The 17,037-nt window shown below is 43.7% G+C and overlaps 1 protein-coding gene across 1 annotated transcript in view; it reads left to right on the top strand.

Annotated features, from left to right (window-relative positions):
- The window catches only part of LOC147020183 (uncharacterized), a 52,222-nt gene that overhangs the window by 1,607 nt on the left and 33,578 nt on the right, over positions 1–17,037 (top strand). The window lies entirely within an intron of this gene.

Here is a 17,037-nt window from a genome sequence, read left to right on the forward strand (position 1 = left end):
ACCATCCGAAGGAATGAAACCGAATGACCCGTCTGCCAGTACTGGCTGTTGGTGGACATTAAATATCCCTCTGTGTCTTTCTCAAAGAGTAAGCACGTTTTCACTGGCATCCTGAACAAATTCCAAATTCCTGCCTGGACTGCCGGTAGCAAGTCATCTGGTCTTGTTGCCTTGTTGAAGGTTCTTGACACCGCACACACTAACGGAAGTCAGTTAACAGCTCAGTATCTGGTGTTACCACAATTTGTGTTGACACACGCTTGGCAACGATACCTCAGTGAAGACACAAGATGGTTGAAGAAGGCATGACTGCATGAGGGATGCAATTCCAGATCTGTACCAAGGCCTGCGGCAGTTGGGCCAACGTCGCCGGCTGTTTTTGAAGATGGCAAATCATCATCCCATCTCATCCCACACATGTTCTTACGAGAGAAAGATCAGGCGAAACAGCTGGCAAGAGAAGTTTGGGAATGTTCGGTTGTGCGATGAAGTCTGTGACCGCTCGCGCAACGTAAGGGCACGCGTTATCCTGTTGAAGTGTGATTTGACATCCATGAACCCGCAGAAACAGGAGGACGTGAGGATGGAGAACTTCATCATGGAACCGAATACCTGACAATTACCATTAATGAAATGCTGCTGGGTTGTGTGATGTCTCCCCATACCATCACGCCACCACCACCGAATGACGAACGTTCCCCTTCCTGTCGATAAATGTGACAATGGCCATCACCACTGTCCAGATGAGACCTCGACATCTGTAAAGAGGACAGCAGCTCAATCTTGTCTCCTGAACCTCAGACATTGTCCACACCTAGCGAGGCACATATGTCGATGTCTTGGCAACAAAATCAGATGCATGTATTGCTGGTCGTCGTGATCAGATGCTACGTCCGCGTATCTGATCTATGATAGTTCTGGCACTGATTGGTCACAACCCAAGGATGTTGCGAGCTGTCAAACTTACTGTCTGGAACGGATTCCTTAGGTGCAACAACCGGATATGGTTATCCTGTTGACGTGACGTCATAGTTGTTCGCCCAGAACGTGGACACTCTCTTATGTTGCCAGTTTGTTGGTGACATCTCCAGAGTGACTGAACGGTGTTCCAATGAACACCAAAACACCTAGCCACAACGTTTTGTGCTATTATAGTCTCAAGCATGCCAACAGCACGTAGATTTTTTTTTTTTATCTCAAGGCTATTTAATGGCATGAAATGACCTATCAATGCTGTGACACCTTTCTTTCATTGCAAACTAGCAATATGTTTGTGTGTGTGTATATATATATATATATATATATATATATATATATATATATATATATATATATATATATATATATATATATATATATATATATATATATATATGATTTTTCTTTTCATGAAAGTGTCATTTTCACATACATACCAACACGTGAACATATTTCACCTTGGAATAAGTGTATATAAATGAAACTGAAGGCTTCACCATCAAATACATCAAATACATTATTTTTGTGCAATCTGTATTGCAGCTTCTCCACAGATAAAAATCACAATTTTTCGAGCATCGTTATACACTAAGAGGGACTCCAAATGACCAGCTATGCATATTAAAGGAGGTTTCACAATAAGGCCTTTAATTGCATGGCTAGCGAGGGTGTGAGAGTGTACACCAGGGAAATGCTTTCAGAATATTAAGGATATTGGTTCGGGCCTTTTTATACATTTCACACAGCATTCGGAGGCTCATTTCAATGATCGTAATGACTTTGAGATAATAGGTTGCAAAAAGCGATTCGTGTTTAGCTTGCTTTCCCTCTACAAGTGTGTCACACTCCAAACTCTGCTGGATTTTCAACATACACAATTGTTTTGTGTAACACACACATATACTTACTAACACTCACACTAACCTACACATGCACTCACGCACTCTAATGTAACACACACACACACACACGGGATGTAAGAGAGGGATGTACTCAAAAACTGCAAAATGAGAAGAACCAAATTGTTCACTGCCTGGATATAGACTATAAATTGCCTTTGATAATGCCCCACATTTATGGATGACAAAATGCATGCAAGTATGCAAGATCAACCCACAAATAATCAAACTGTTTGAGAAAGCAATGGAGCTATGGAACAACACATTGATATTACAGCACTCGGAAGGAAAGATCGAAATACCAGGAGTGAAGATATGATGCAGGATCTTCCAGGGTAACAACCTCATGACCCGCCCCTACCCTTTCTGTTTTGCCTTGATCTCGACTTGCTGAGCAACCTCGTCAATGAGTAAGGGCATGGAAACACTCTAACAGCCAATAAGAGAACATCTAAAGAAATAGGAAGAAAGGTGGAACATCTCATTATTTGGGGACTTCCGGTTCCGGTTTTGAGCGGCAAGAGGTCTCCTTCGGGGCTCCCTGCTGACATTCTCAAAGTTAAGTTCCGGTTGTTATTTGTCCCGTTTTAACTGTTTAATTTTCTCACCTACATGTTAATGTGTGTTCCTAGTTCGGTTTTGTTTCAAAAATCGTGCTATTTTGTGAGTATTTATGTCGACGTTCTTACCTGGTGTTTGAGGCCTAGTCCTAGGCTTGAGGCCTACCGGTTCCACTTGGTGTTCGATCGTTTTTTTTTTTGTTTGTTTGTTTTTTCTCCCCATTACCTTCAATTTCTATCCTCCCCATTACCTTCAATTTTCATCCTCCCCACTTTCCAAACATCCCCCATTCTCCCAACTAATCTCTTTCTTATCTCAAAAAAAAAAAAAAAAAAAAAAAAAAAAAAAAAAATACCCAACAACAACAACAACAACAACAACACGCTCACCTTCTCCCGATTCTGCTACTTCTTCTTCCTCTTAACTTCCTCCTCGTCTTCCTCGATTTCTTTTTTTTTTTACATTTCCATGACCTAATCTGTTGAACTCTCTCATACATTAATATTAACAACAAAAACGATCTTATGATGCTTCATCTTCCTCTCTCACACATGTGGTACTCTTTACTGTTTCACAATGCACTACTCTTCTGCTATTTTAACAGACTGCTTTCATTTCGACCTCTCCTTCTTTCCTTGCCTAAAAAATCCAACTATTACAGCGCTTCTTCTCTCCATGCTCTGAATTCGCCTTCATTGCATCCATCAAGAATTGTGTTAAATCGCATCTCTGACCTAAAACTTTTAAAAACCACAGTTTGCCATGGATGCTCGGTTTCCATCAACCATTCTTTTTTCCAACTTCAGTGCCAACTCACCCCCCTCACCCCTCACTCTCACTCTCAAAGCAACCATCCCACTCTTCTCCCTCCAAGCCTCCCTCTCACCTCTTTCAAAAATTCCCCCTCACCTTTCTCCCACCTTTCATCCCCCTCACTCTTCCTTCTCTAAGTTGCCCCCCTCTCATCCACCAACCTACCTCCCTCCACTGCCCTCTCACCTCCATCTCTTCACTCCACCTCCTCAAATACTCAACTGCCATCTTCCTTGTCTCTTGTCCCCCTCTCTCCCAGCACCACAGAGCCTTTTCTCCTCCTCATTCGGCCCCCTCCCCTCGCTATTCTGCAATACCCCACACTCCTTCAGCAACCCTCCTTACCTCCCCCTCGTCCCTCGTCCTACCCTCCCCCGCCCCTCCACCTCCTGCACCCAAAGCCTCCTCCCCTACCTCTTCATTAAAAGTGTGGACCTCAAATATCCGGGGCCTTCGCTCAAACCTTTCAGATCTTTCCATGCAGGTTGCCACTGACAAACCAGACATTATCTGCCTAACAGAAACTTTCCTCTCCCAAGACGTGTCTGACTCCCAAGTATCTCTCCCTGGTTACTCCGTCCTCCGGTATGACAGACCTGAGCCTCGTCCTGGTGGAGGTGTTGCTCTCTTCATCAAAGACTCTATTCCTCACTCTCCCTGCACTGCTCTCACTCCCCCACACCCCCAGGAATACCTCTGGCTTCGGCTTCCCCTCCACTCCCACCTCATGTTTATATGTGTACTGTACCGTCCACCGAACAGTGATGACTCCATCTACACCTCACTCTCCGAAAACATGGACCATCTTCTATCTTCTCATCCAAACTCTCTCTTCCTCTTATGTGGCGACTTCAATTGTCATCACGCCAGTTGGCTAGGTGTGGGTACCTCTCTCACCTGCCATGGGACATCAGCAAAAGCTTTCTGTGACTCATTGGGACTGACTCAATCGGTCAACTTCCCGACCCGGATCTCAACCAATGGTACTCCATCTCTTCTGGATCTGATTTTGACAAATTTCCCTGACAATATCTGCTGCTCTTCCTTCGCTCCAATTGGTTCTTCTGACCACGTCCTTGTTAAAGTGGACATCTCTCTGGCTGTTATCAGAGAACCACCTCACCGCCGTCGAGTCTGGCATTTCACTCAAGCCGACTGGCAGGGTCTCCGAGCAGCCATCAAACTTACAGACTGGTCTCCTATCACTACTTTCTCAAACATCAACTCATCCTGGGAATTCTTTCAAAGAAACTTGCTCTCCCTCATGCACAGATTTATCCCCTCTCGTGTTCAGTTGTCTTACCCTTCCTCCCGCCCTTGGTTTACTGAAGCTTGTGGCGAGGCAGTTGTCCTGAAACAACTTGCCTTTGCCTCATGGAAAGCAAACCCAACTGAGGGCAATCTCAGTTCTTTCCACAAAGCTCGGAACAAGTGTGTAGCTACCCTCAGGAGAGCCAGAAAACAACATCTTTCTCATCTCAAGTCTGAACTCTCAAACCTCTCTCCCTCCTCAAAATCCTGGTGGCGTTTAATCAAATCTGTTTCTGGTGTATGTTCCCCCTCCATCCCCTCCCTTACCTCAAATGGCCGCACTGCTGATTCCACACGTGATAAAGCTGAATGTCTAAACTCGGTGTTTGCAGCTAAATCTTGTGTCCCAAACCCATCACTATCTCTACCCACTTTACCCAGTCGCACCCAACTGTCCCTGGACTCTGTATCCTTTTCTCCTGACAAGGTGGAGAGCTTGCTTTCAAACCTCGAGTCAGATTCTGCAACCGGTCCAGACGGCATCAGCCCACGTGTCCTCAAAGCCTGCTCTTCTGCTCTTGCTCACCCTCTCTCTGTTCTATTCACCCTCTCATTTTCCCAAGGTCATCTGCCATCTGCTTGGAAATCTGCTAACATCACTGCCCTGCATAAAAAGGTGCAAAAACAGATCCCTGTAACTACAGACCAATCAGCCTTCTCCCAATCATCAGCAAGGTTATGGAATCCATCATCGCTTCAGACATGAAATCCTTCCTCTTCTCCAATGGCTTGATTTCCAATCATCAATTTGGTTTCAGACCAGGTCACTCTACCCTAGATATGCTGCTACTGCTCTCCCATCATTGGATGGAGGTCCTCAATGCCAGACAGGAAATCCGAGCCGTATCCCTGGACATATCACGTGCTTTTGACACAGTCTGGCACCCTGCCCTACTCACCAAACTCTCTTCCCATGGTATTCAAGGCCATCTCCACTCATGGCTCGCAGACTTCCTCTCCTGTCGCAGTCAACGTGTGGCCCTAAATGGAGTTCTTTCATCCCCTCTTCCTGTGCAGGCTGGAGTTCCTCAAGGTAGCGTTCTGGGCCCTGTTCTTTTTCTGGTTTTCATCAATGATCTCTCGGACTCTCTGGAAAATCCTCTATTTCTCTTTGCCGATGACTCCACCCTCTGCCGTACCATCTGTCATCCCTCAGACCGGCAAGCAGCAGCTTCTTCGCTCACTGCAGATCTGGATAAAATCACAAACTGGTCCAACACGTGGAACATGTCTTTCAATCCAGACAAATCTCACACTCTCACTATGTCTCTTCGAAAGGACCGTTTACAAAACCCCCCATCCACTTTCTCAACAATCCTCTGGAAGAAGTCTTTTCTTTCAAGCTTCTGGGTCTCACTATCTGCCATGACCTTTCCTGGGAAAGTCACATTTCCAACCTTGCCTCAAAAGCCAGTCGCCGACTGGGAATCCTCCGTCGTGCAAAGTCCTTCCTCGGCCCTCTTGAGCTCCTGACCACTTACAAAGCTTTTGTCCGTAGCCTGATGGAGTACTGCTCTCCCCTCTGGGCTGGTGCTCCTGCCTCCCACCTTTCTCGACTTCACGCTGTCGAAACCAGGGCTTTTAAGATCATTGGCATCTCCCGCAATGAAGCTGAGTCTTTGGGCCTCTCACTCAATCACCGCAGGTTGGTCGGTGGTCTTTCTGTCTTCTACCGACTCCTCTCCAGCCTTGCCCCCCTGCTCTCTCTGTGATTTGTCCCAACCACATTTCCACAGGGCGCTCAAGGTCCGCCAACAACCCCCTTCTGGTAAAACTACCAAAATCACGAATCACTGCTCATCTTCACTCTTTCATTCCTCTTTTTCCCGCCTTTGGAATAAACTTCCTCACTCTATTCTTTCCCATTCTTCCCTCCAGGCTTTCAAAACAGCTGTTCACCACCACCTCTTATCTTCCCCCATCCAAATCCTCGATCTTTTCTACCCCCGATAATCCACCCAAGCCCACTTCCTTCAATTCTCCTGCTTTCCTTCCTGAAAGTCCCTTTAATGTCCATCTTCCCCTCGCCATGTTCCCCGTCCCATCCCCATCCCTCTCCCTTCCACAGTTCACCTGTGTCTGTTCCCCAATGTTTTGTCCCTTCCACTCCCGCCCCTCTTGTCTCATGCCTCCTTGCTGTGAGTTGTGTGTTCGCTCTCATACGAGCCTCGACCAAGGTATACAAAAAAAAAAAAAAAAAAAAAAAAAAAAAAAAAATCTCATATATATTGTTACGGTTCTAGGAACCGTATGCATACAAACATACAGTTGTCCCGAAGTTATTTATGCCGTTAAGTATATGTGTAGACAGATCCCTTCCTTGTGTTTAGTGGGAAATTAAAGGGGTGCGTTGCGATGTTTTTTTGGTTAGGTTAATAAATCTTCATATCCCCTCCAACAAACGTACCACTGTTCACCCGCTGTCTACTCGGACTCTCGCTTGCTACTCTCACATGGGCTGAACAAGCACATGTTCGCCTACTCTCCAAACCGGCGACTCGCTTGGCAGAATCTTTGTGTAGTACCTTTTTGGTGAGTCCGGACACGCGGAGTGGGTGGGCCTCCCGGTATGGCTGAAATCCCGCCCAGAAAGGGCGGCCCCATAGAAGCCCCGTCCAATCAGGGCGAACAGTGACGTCGGCTTCACCAAGGCCCCTCCCCGCTGAGGGAGATCTATAAATTACGACACCATCCTCAGGGTAGGGGCTGAGAGAGTCGGAAGGTTCCTTGGTTGAGTGCTGAGACGGTGAGCGAGTGAGCTGGAAAGTGATTCGTCTGGTGAGCTGGAAAGTGAGTCGTCTTGGGAGTGAGCTGGAAACCCTGATCCCCACCTCAGACTCCTCTCTACTCCACCCGGGCTCTTTCTGCCACACGGTCTCCACACGAGCGGCCGTGGACCGAGCCGCACGACCATTGACAGGTGCTGCACCACAGAGCACCCCCTTCTCTCCAATGTTCAGGTACCCGAGAGAACTGCGATCTCAGCTCACCTCCCTCTCTGGCTGTGGGGGTCCATTGCAAACATCTGGGTTTATTTTTGTCTGAGTGTGCGTCTGAGTGTGTGGCGCCGTCTTTAAGTAGAATTGCAAAAGTATTTTTATTTGATCATTGTAAATCTTGCCTGTTTTATTCCCGCTTAAGTCTGCTCTGTGTCTCCTTTGTAAGTTGCTGTAAAATTGTCACACTACATCTTTCTCTCATCTTCCCCTGCATAACATCCCCAACTAGAGGGGAGCACTTGGTAGAGTGCAAAACCTCCACGGCCAACACTGCTGGGTCACTTAAGTGAACCTCATATCCTATTCATTGGAGGTCAAAACGGATCAGACTCTACTGAACCACGATTGAATAAACTAAACAAGATCAACGCGCATGTAGAAATTCCAAAAAATAAAATCGAAATTTTTTGGAAAAAAAAGTTGCAAATTTTTTTTTTTCTCTAACAAATGTTTTTTTTGGGGGGGGTTGGAAATCACTTAAAACATGTATAAATGCAAAAAAAAATTCTAATATTTTTCAGATAAAATTAAATTTTTTTGAAAAAAAAATTTCTTTTTGGACCAAGTCCAAAATCTAATGGCATGATCCTTGGACCATACCTAACCCCCCCATCAAGTTTCGTCGAAATTCGTCCAGGAGGTTTTCCGTAATACTGTTCACAAACAAACAAACAGGGGTGAAAACAGTAACCTCCATCCATCTTCGATGGCGGAGGTTAATAAACCTGTTTCCTGTGCCACATATTTTTCCTCGCTTTATTATAAATAAATTATTGCAGAAATGTTCCCAGTTCGTTTTTGTCTTTTCCATCATTGGTCCAGCATGGTTCGGATCTAAGTTTAGCCGGGTCTTTATCCCTGGTAATCTGTTCATTCTAGCTGGTACGTCCTTGGTAGTTCCGCTCGGCTGCATCCGATCCGGAAAGGTGGTTGGTAGTTAGTAGTTGGTAGAGTGATCCGGATCGGGCAAGGCATACCGAGGGCGTGGTTCCCTCGTAAATGACACCGCATGGTTAATTACGTAAATTGGTTCTCGACAAAAAGACCCTACGCTATGCGGTGGAGGTATTGGCATCCACAGTCGGTTAAGCGACCCGCCGCCTCACGGAAATATCCGTGAGCGACGGCCTAAAATTCCGGGAGTCTGGTGGGAGACGACGTAACTTCCCCCACCTAGCGGTCGCTCTCGCCACCGGTTCCCAGCCAGCAACAATATATATATATATATATATATATATATATATATATATATATATATATATATATATATATATATATATATATATATATATGTAGATGATTTCAAGCTTTTCAAACCAAACGATGAAAAATTGGCAGAATAACTTGAATTAGTGAAACGGTTCTCCAATGACGTGCCAAATGCACATTCGTACAAAGTAAACCAACAAAAACGGAAAACAGAGAAATCGACATCAATACAACAAAACAGGAGCGAGAAAACAAAGCTTCGTACAAATACTTTGGAGTGGAAGAGAGCCACCCACCATACATGTTACAAGCAATTGTGCAAAACAATTACCAAAGTCCATCCATCCATTGGGACCATACTCTGTGCAGAGCATTGGTGCTGCCTGAGCAGTCTCCTTGGCTATTGGGTACAATCCTGGATGGGCAACCACTCCGACACAGGATACCAGCAAGCTGGCACTCATTTTACCGACTTCGGAAGGATGACAGGCTGAGTTAACCCCACCTGGTATTAATTCAACAGCCAAGCAGGATTTGAACTCATGACTCTAGGATCCCAAGCCCCCCCCCCCCCCCACTCTAGCCATTAAGCCAGCACCAGGCATAATTACCAAAGTACACCGACATAAAATGAGGCTGATCCTGAAAACAATTCCTCTCCTCAAGAAACAAAATCAAAGTCATAAACCAACTCGCAATACCACTGTTCCAATACTATTGTGGAATAATAAATTGACCACAATTGGAAATCAACAAACTAGACATCAAAACAAGGAAACTATTCACCATCCACAAAAGTCAACACATCCCAAGAATGTACTTGCCGAGATGAGGAGGGAGAGAAAAAAAATCAATACATCCTGAGAACGTAAGCCTCATGATCATCAGCGGCCTTGTGGAGCTCAACCAAGTGCACAAAGTGACAACTGTAGGATTAGCTGAGTGTGTGAAAGTTCAACAGACTACAAAATCAAATTTTATGCAAACACGAACACAGCAGGCCAGAAAAGGAATCCTAACAAACCTTGCAAAAAATTTCCAAAGACAGGTTTTGTTTTGTTTTTTACTTTGTCATCCATAACTTTTAGAGATATCGTGGTTTACATCATTTGTGACCAGAAGATGTCACACTTGAAACCAAAACAGCAACTAATACAGCCTGAATTAGAAGGGCACATGGTGGAGCGCATATCCCCGCTAAGCTGAACAGTTTACGTTTTGTATCCCACTGGTAGACCGTATCAGCATCCGGACTTTAAACAAATTCTAATCAGCTCGTTGGTTCATAAGCGCCAGCCAGAGTGACCACTATATTTGTTATGTCTGTGTGTCTGTCCGTCTGTCTGTGTGTCTGTCTGTCCAGAGCATAACTCTGTGGACTTTGACCCGATCTTGATGGAACTTGGTTATGTGTTCTATATCAATGTCTCGTTGTGTTTTCCTGGATGATTGTGGATTGTGGATGTTTTTCTGGATGTTTCCCATTGTGGGCGGAGCCACGCCCAAAAAATAGCCATTTTTAGGGGGTAGTCGGATTAAAAATCTATCTTCTCTTCGGGAATTGACTGAATGGAATGGGTTCTTTGGTATTTGAATAGCAAAATGAATTCTCTAAAACTTGTCGTTTTCCAATTTTTCATTTTCGTCCCAAGATTAAGGTCACAAGGTCAAAAACTTAGAAAATTTCGAATTTTGACATAAAAATCATACGATCGCCCAAACTTTGAGAGCTCGAATGACAATATTTTTATGCATAATCTTGAGGTCATTCCCCACCTAAAGTCTTGAAAACTATTTTTCTCTATCTCGAACACCTTTTCCATGGCGCCCCCTTCAAGTTTGTTTTTACGCTGATTTCATCAAATTATGGATAATTATCCGAGGAGTGCGAAATGCCATATAGCCTATATGACGTTATATTGTTCCTGGAATGTTCCAGAGGAAGTTTTGCTCCAAAGGTCATAATCCTTGACCTTTGACCTTTAAAGTTCACAAAGGTCAAATTTTCAAAGTTGTGGGAATCGAACCGGGTTTTCGACCTTTTTCGACGAACTAACTCCAATAAGCTATAGCACGTATCCTGTTTCCTTATTTTAATGTACACAACATTGTTTTGTGACCTTTAAAGTTTATGCAAAGGTCACATTTTTAAAGTTGTTGAACGAAACCAGGTTTTCGACATTTTGCAGCTAATAACCCGTCACTCGTACCACATCATGTTGATCATTTTTATAACTTGGTCAAAAATTATCGCATTGTCTCATCCTTGACTTCTGAAACAATCTACATCGTCAAATACCGCTCGTGAACCATCGTAGTCTTCAGACTTGTTCTTGTCACAAACCAAAATAATCCACCAGGTTTTGTCATAACCCGTGCATAACTTTTAGAGATATCGTGGTTTACATCATTTGTTGCCCTATCTCAATGCTGAAGAATCACTATGAAAAAATAAATATAGGATCCGGATCTTCACCAAAATGTAATAAATTCGTCCCTGTCACACATTCAACCTGTCCACCAAGTTTTGTCCGAATCCGCACGTAACATTTGAGATATCCTTCTCACAGACAAACAGATAGATAAACAAGCAAGGGTGATATTGAAGAACATTATCATGAAAAAAAGAAAACCACAATGCTTTTTAGTGTGCTCTCTTCAGGTGACATTCACACAAAGTGAGTGAGTAATGATGAACAGTTTAAGACATCTATCAACAGTCAATTCTGATTGGACGTTCTCCACTGATGCGTCATCACCTCCCGATGGTCTCGGTGGGAGGAGCCTGTTCAGCGTTCAGCTCTCCAATTGGAGGTTGCAGTGTCTGAGGCGGAGCTGTGGTGGAATCTTCTTCATAACCAGTCGTGACCTTGAGATGAGTTCGTGTTCCTCTTCTTCTTTGCATAAATAAGCAAAGCGAGTGGACAAAACTCTTTTTGCCGACATAACACGTCCTTCAAAATGTCTCTGTTTACGTCTACATTAAAGTTTTGTAGTACCAAGCATCTTTTTTTAATTATTTGAGACGGTGGTACTCACGTCCACAGGTGGAGCAGTTAAACAACTTGGTTCGTTTAAGTGGAAAATGTGGGACGGGCAAATTGACCGAGAGATATCTCCGGGCCTCTCTCTACCATAAAGTCGTTCCTGTGTTTATTCAGAAAAAAATTCGACATTCCAGAATGAGGCCAAGTCTGTCTGTTGAGTGAATGTTTTTGTAGGATGAAGTTGGGAGAACACAATGTCGACCTTCGGGCCTACGTCACGCTTTGCGAACAAAATGGCGGCTTCCATGGGAGTTTGTCATTCTTTTTCATGGTACGTCTGTGTGGATATATCGCAAAAATCGATGACCGGGTCGAGTTGGCTGCAAGACAGAGAAACGATCAAAACATTGATCGTTTAAAGGTGAAACGTTTTTGTTCTATCATGAGTGATTCATCCAATCGTGTTCTCACTATGTCAGATTATACCCTTTCTGATACAAAGAGGTTTGTTCTCGCTCATGGTTTTGGGTTCAGCATTCCAAACAACAATATTAAAAGAGAGGAAGTTTTTGCGGAGTTTGAGCTTCTTTATGAGCAGTTGAGTAAGCATCATGCAGTCTCCATTGAAGCAGATCAGGCGTTGAATGTTAGACTTTGTGATTTAGCATATGCCTATGGCGGGGCCCCAAACGACCTTTCTGACTTCTATTTACAAATGGAATGCATGACTGCCATGAAGAATTTAAGAAGAAACCCTGAAATCCACATCTGTAAACCTGACAAAGGCTCTGGTGTGGTTATTCTAAACCAGGTGGACTACATGAGCAAAATGTTGGTTATTCTACAGGATCAGTCCAAGTTTCGACAGCTGGGAAGCGTGGATACACAAGACCGTACGTCACGTTTGGAGAATGAAATCGGTAAGAGGTTGCTCCAATTGCATAAACGTGGTGAACTGTCGAGGGAATATCACAAGAGGATCAAGCCAGTAAGGCTCTTCTTGTCTGAGAATGTATGGTCTACCGAAGATTCACAAGCAGAATGTTCCACTGAGACCAATCCTGTCCATGGTCGGCTCTTCACAGGATCAACTGGGGCGAAATGGCTGGGAGAGTTACTGCAACCAGCGCTCGAATCGGTCTCCAGGTTCGTCATAAAAGAATCTTTCACTCTTGCCGATGCCACAAGGGAGACGTGTCTGACTGGTTTGGAGAATGTAATGTGTTCTTTTGACATTGATAGCCTGTTTAGAAATGTCCCTTTGACAGAGACCATCGATACATGTGCGCATTTGCTGTATCACACGGAATCTGAGCATCCGCCCATTTCTGAATCTGTCTTCGTCAAATTGATGAACATGGCTGCAAGAGATGTCGAGTTTAGCTTTAATAACATTATGTTCGTCCAAATTGATGTGGTGGCCATGGGCTCTTTTTGGGGCCCAACGTTAGCAAACATCTTTGTTGGCTATCAAGAACTGCAGAAGTTGACCAAGTTGGAGGTAACACAATCCCCCATCGTATACTACAGATATGTGGATACATATTTTGCCTGTTTGAATCTCGTGAAATCTGTGACCGCTTCTTGAATGAATTCAATTCTCTTCATCCTGCCCTCAAGTTCACGACCGAATTGGAATGTTCTGATTGCTTACCCTTTCTGGACATCCTCGTAGAGAGATCTGCATCTTCATTTACGACGTCCATCTATAGAAAGCCCACTTTCACCGGCCAGTATACTCGATGGGACTCTTTTAGTTCACCGAGATACAAGATTGGTTTCATCAATGTATTAGTGAGTCCAGCGAAAAGGATATGTTCCAATTCCAAGCTTCAGACAGAGAAGGACAAGATTGCCGGCATCCTCAGTGAGAATGGATATCCTGAGTATTTCATCAGGAGGTTTATGCACAAATTCCTCACTGCTAAAGATGAACGGAAGATTGGTCCTGAAAAGTACCCGGTCTATATCAAGATTCCTTGGAAAGGGAAAATGTCACAAAGATATGAGGAACAAATCAAAAGATGTCTCAAACACGTATCTGGCTGTTCGTCCAAGAGTGATTTTCACCTCTCGACGTCTGATTCCTGCAGTTGAGAAGGATGTCCTGCCTGCCTCAAAACTTAGCAATATTATTTATGAGTGCAAGTGTCGATGTGATGCTCGGTATGTAGGAAGAACTACCCAGACTCTGACTGACAGAATCAAACAGAATGTCCCTTTGTCCATCGGGAAAAAAACGCAATTGGTACACGGACACAGCCGGTACATGCTTGTAGGAAGGTCCCAGCATCAATCCCAACATCGTGTGCATCTGATATATTGGACAGCATTTGATTGAGAATGCAAACTGTGCTGAACATTATAATGTGGATGCATTCAAGATATTGAGTAGAGGACGAAGTATAACACATCTCCGAATATGAGAAGCGACATTTATCTATTCCATGGACCCCGTGTTATGTCGACGAAAAGAGTTTGTCCACTCGCTTTGCTTATTTGTGGGAAGAAGAAGAGGAACACGAACTCATGTCACGATCACAGATGGTGATGAAGAAGATTCCAGAAACAGCCTCAGCAGCTCTGCCTCAGACTCTGCAACTTCCAATTGGAGAGTTGAGCACTGAACAGGCTCCTCCCACCCAGACCATCGGTTGGTGATGATGCATCGGTGGAGAACGTCCAATCAGAATTGACTTTGTTGATCGGCGTCTATTAAACTGTTCTTCATCGTTATCTCACTCACTTTGTGCGAATTTTACCTGATGAGAGCACAACGAGAAGCTTTGTGATTTTCTTTTTTATGATAATGTCCTTCAAAATGTCTCTGTTGGTTCCCGGGCGCCAGCAGTGACCACTATTTTCGTTGTGTCTGTGTGTCTGTCTGTCTGTTTGTGACTCCCTCCAGAGCATAGCTCTGCGACGTTTGATGCGATTTTGATGAAACTTAGACATAAGCTCGATATCATGGTCTCGTTGTGTCTTTTTGTATGAGGGGCGTCCCATGCCCCTTGTGGGCGGAGCCACGCCCACTTGAACTTTTTTTCTCGATTTTTTTCTCATATTTTCATTTCCTCGAAGCTGTGCGTAATGTCCCTAAGTACAACATATAAAAAAATCCGATTTGATTTGGTCAATTTTGATATAATATAGATTTTTACGGTAGGACTTCCTCAAAAGCTTCCACTAACTCAATTGTACCTATCGTGGCATTGTTCAATAATGCCCGCGAACCATCATCGCCTCCCGGCTAGTCTATATCTTTATTAAAGTTTTGTAGTACCAAGCGTGTTTTTAAACAAGGGTGAATACATAACTTCCGTCCATCATCGGTGGTGGAGGTAATAAATTAAAATCCACAATTTGGTGTCGATCTGTCTGTCTGACAGTGAGTGATATATTTGGTCGTGACTTATCCAATCTGAACCAAACTTTTCAGAGGGTCGAGAGGTCACATGACGGAGGTTGTTGTGGAAACTTCATTTGCTCCCTCCCCAAGGGGGTTTTCCACTTTGGACAAGGTTAAGGTGTATAAATAGCTTATTCTGGTGTTTCTTGGGGCACACACCGACAGGAAGTAAAAAATATTATTACCACATTACTATTCATTCATTATATTATTACCAACTATTAACACAAACTATTCAGTCAATTCTGTCCAATGTATGATTACATTTTTAAACGGTTGCTACTGTTGTTTAACACTAAACTGAAGGGAATTTGAAGGAAACCCGACGTCCTTGAGACACTCCATGCTTACTGCGTCACCACAAATTAACGAGTCCAAGCTGTCTCTTGACTTGCTCGGCTTGGAGGAGGGCCGCCTGCTCGGCCGCAGTGATCTATAGCTAACAAAGGTGCTTAAATGAGTCTTTTTTTCATGAATGATGTATCCCATGACCTGTCGAATTTTTGAGATATCAGATTATATGTGGACTGGAGATGGATTGTTTATAACTTATATATTGGGGGCTCATATGTGACTTCTCCCAGCCCTGGCTTCAAGTGTGACGTGTGCTATTTCCCCTGACACCCTTACGACCCAATTATGATCTTTATTCGATGAATAACCCCATTCTTAATTATTTAACACTTTAATACTTGCCTGAGAGAAATTTGAATTTTTTTTTTTTAAGGGACATACACATGGGGCGGTGTAAAGGAATCGCTGCGCCGGTCCGTAAACCTACCGGAATTAAAAAAAAAAATTACATCAATAATTATTATAACCAGTGGCCAACTTCTGGTGAGATACATGATTAGATCTGTCCAAACATCCCCATCCTGCACTGCTTTGTTAACCTCTGGCAGAGACAGCTTGGTTGCATCCTTTACCCCGTCCATGCAGCGCATACAAATGTTCCGTCCGATTGAGATGGACGTTAAACATCCATCCGGATGTCTCGTTTACCAGCGTTAGTTGGTGGACGTTCAAGGTCCCACGGCGTCTTTCGCAAAGAGTAGGCGAGTTATCACCGGCACACTGAACAAATTACAAATTATTGTCACATTCAGTCGAACGTCAGGCCGCGCCAGGCAGTTCGTGAAATACTTGGGCCAAATTTTTTGACATTTTTAGATTCTCGTGGAGGATCTCTAAGTCCTACTCCCATTGTTGTTCTTCATCTTCTTCTTGTGGACTTTTTTGTTTCACAGCCGACAGTTTTCATCGAAACTTCCTGAAACTTGGCGTATATATGTAAAAATACCCTGCGCAGACAGTAACCATCTCCGATTTTTGAAAATTCCTCCGAGAAAAAAAGTTATGACGTCAAAATATCTCCGCTAATGGAAATCGCCTAAAAAATTATCTCCGAAACTAGGCAAGCTTTTTGAATTCTGTTTGTGGGAATCGAACAGGGCATTAGCAGAGATTAATTATCACACATATGATAAATCACGATGATGTGATATCAATTTTTATGACGTCATTCCTATTTTTTTACATTTTTTGTTTCACAACCCAGAGTTTTCATCGGATCTTCGTGAAACTTGCCATGTATATGCAGAAAGCCCACGCGCAGGCAGCAACCATCTCTGATTTTGGAAATTCTTCCGAGAAAAAAAAGTTAACGTCATAATATCGCCGCTAATGGAAATCGCCTATACCATTATCTCCGACACTAGTTTGTTTCACAGCCTACAGTTTTCATCTAAACTTCTTGAAATTTGGCGTATATATGTAAAAATACCCTGGGCAGACAGTAACCATCTCCGATTTTGAAAATTCCTCCAAGAAAAAAAGTTATGACGTCAAAATATCTCCGCTCATGGAAATCG

This window comes from Eptatretus burgeri, chromosome 9 (genome assembly GCF_056783735.1).
Source record: "Eptatretus burgeri isolate ZD-2024b chromosome 9, Ebu_testis_v1, whole genome shotgun sequence".
In the NCBI taxonomy this organism is placed as follows: Eukaryota; Metazoa; Chordata; class Myxini; order Myxiniformes; family Myxinidae; genus Eptatretus; species Eptatretus burgeri.